Source organism: Oncorhynchus gorbuscha, linkage group LG11 (genome assembly GCF_021184085.1).
Source record: "Oncorhynchus gorbuscha isolate QuinsamMale2020 ecotype Even-year linkage group LG11, OgorEven_v1.0, whole genome shotgun sequence".
NCBI lineage: Eukaryota > Metazoa > Chordata > Actinopteri > Salmoniformes > Salmonidae > Oncorhynchus > Oncorhynchus gorbuscha.
Window position 1 is genome coordinate 11,570,413 of NC_060183.1, and position 2,500 is coordinate 11,572,912.

General features: G+C 52.0%; 1 protein-coding gene across 1 annotated transcript in view; it reads right to left on the reverse strand.

Moving 5' to 3' along the window:
* Positions 1–2,500, reverse strand: part of LOC123989605 (voltage-dependent T-type calcium channel subunit alpha-1G-like) — a 267,332-nt gene that overhangs the window by 55,324 nt on the left and 209,508 nt on the right.

Sequence of the window (2,500 nt, forward strand, 5' to 3'; positions counted from 1 at the left end):
CCTGGCCTCTACCTCTCCTCTACCTCTCCTCTACCTCTCCTCTACCTCTTCTCTACCTCGCCTCTACCTCGCCTCTACCTCCTCTCTACCTCCCCTCTACCTCTTCTGTACCTCTTCTGTACCTCTCTACCTCCTCTCTACCTCCTCTCTATCTCCCCTCTACCTCCCCTCTACCTCTCCTCTACCTCTCCTCTACCTCTCCTCTACCTCCCCTCTACCTCTCCTCTACCTCCCCTCTACCTCCCCTCTACCTCTTCTCTATCTCCCCTCTACCTATCATCTACCTTTCCTCTACCTCCTCCCTACCTCTCCTCTACCTCTTCTCTACCTCTCCTATACCTCTCCTCTACATCTTCTCTACCTCTCCTCTACCTCCCCTCTACCTCTCCTATACCTCTCCTCTACCTCTTCTCCACATCTTCTCTACCTCTCTTCTACCTCTTCTCTACCTGCCCTCTACCTCTCCTCTACCTATCCTCTACCTCCGCCCGATACCTCTCCTCTACCACTTCTCCACCTCTTCTCCAACTCTCCTCTACCTCTTCTCTAACTCTTCTCCACCTCCGCTCTACCTCTCCTCTACCTCCTCTCTACCTCTCCTCTACCTAATCTCTACCTCCGCCCTATACCTCTCCTCTACCTCCCCTCTACCTATCCTATACCTCTTTTCTACCTCTTCTCTACCTCCCCTCTACCTCTCCTCTACCTCTTCTCTACCTCTTCTCCACCTCCTCTCTACCTCCTCTCTACCTCTCCTCTACCACTTCTCCACCTCTTCTCCAACTCTCCTCTACCTCTCCTCTACCTCTTCTCTATCTCCTCTCTACCTCCCCTCTACCTCCCCTCTACCTCTCCTCTACCTAATCTCTACCTCCGCCCTATACCTCTCCTCTACCTCTCCTCTACCTCTCCTCTACCTCTTCTCTACCTCGCCTCTACCTCGCCTCTACCTCCTCTCTACCTCCCCTCTACCTCTTCTGTACCTCTTCTGTACCTCTCTACCTCCTCTCTACCTCCTCTCTACCTCCCCTCTATCTCCCCTCTACCTCCCCTCTACCTCTCCTCTACCTCTCCTCTACCTCTCCTCTACCTCTCCTCTACCTCTCCTCTACCTCCCCTCTACCTCTCCTCTACCTCGCCTCTACCTCCCCTCTACCTCCCCTCTACCTCTTCTCTATCTCCCCTCTACCTATCATCTACCTTTCCTCTACCTCCTCCCTACCTCTCCTCTACCTCTTCTCTACCTCTCCTATACCTCTCCTCTACATCTTCTCTACCTCTCCTCTACCTCCCCTCTACCTCTCCTATACCTCTCCTCTACCTCTTCTCCACATCTTCTCTACCTCTCTTCTACCTCTTCTCTACCTGCCCTCTACCTCTCCTCTACCTATCCTCTACCTCCGCCCGATACCTCTCCTCTACCACTTCTCCACCTCTTCTCCAACTCTCCTCTACCTCTTCTCTAACTCTTCTCCACCTCCGCTCTACCTCTCCTCTACCTCCTCTCTACCTCTCCTCTACCTAATCTCTACCTCCGCCCTATACCTCTCCTCTACCTCCCCTCTACCTATCCTATACCTCTTTTCTACCTCTTCTCTACCTCCCCTCTACCTCTCCTCTACCTCTTCTCTACCTCTTCTCCACCTCCTCTCTACCTCCTCTCTACCTCTCCTCTACCACTTCTCCACCTCTTCTCCAACTCTCCTCTACCTCTCCTCTACCTCTTCTCTATCTCCTCTCTACCTCCCCTCTACCTCCCCTCTACCTCTCCTCTACCTAATCTCTACCTCCGCCCTATACCTCTCCTCTACTTCCCCTCTACCTCCTCTCTACCTATCCTCTACCTCTTCTCTACCTGTCCTCTACCTCTCTTTTACCTCCTCCTTACCTCTCCTCTACCTCCTCTCTTCCTCCCCTCTACCTCTCCTCTACCTCTCCTCTACCTCTCCTCTACCTCTCCTCTACCCCCTCTCTACCGCTCCTCTACCTCTTCTCTACCTCCTCTCTACCTCCCCTCTACCTCTCCTCTACCTCTCCTCTACCTCCTTTCTACCTCTCCTCTACCCCCTCTCTACCGCTCCTCTACCTCTTCTCTACCTCCTCTCTACCTCTACTCAACCTCTTCTCTACCTCTCCTCTACCTCCTCTCTACCTCTCATCTACCTCTCCTCCAACTCTCCTCTACCTCTCCTCTACCTCTCCTCTACCTCCTCTCTACCTCCTCTCTACCTCCTCTCTACCTCCTCACTCATCATTCACTACTTTCCTATACATCTCCTCTTCCTCTGCCACCTTTTACCATCATCCTATCTTTCTAATTCGTCTTTCCCTGTCTCCTTCTATAAACAGGCAGTAATTCTCTGTCCCTGTCTCCTTCTATAAACAGACAGTAATTCTCTGTCCCTGTCTCCTTCTATAAACAGACAGTAATTCTCTGTCCCTGTCTCCTTCTATAAACAGGCAGTAATTCTCTGTCCCTGTCTCCTTCTATAAACATACA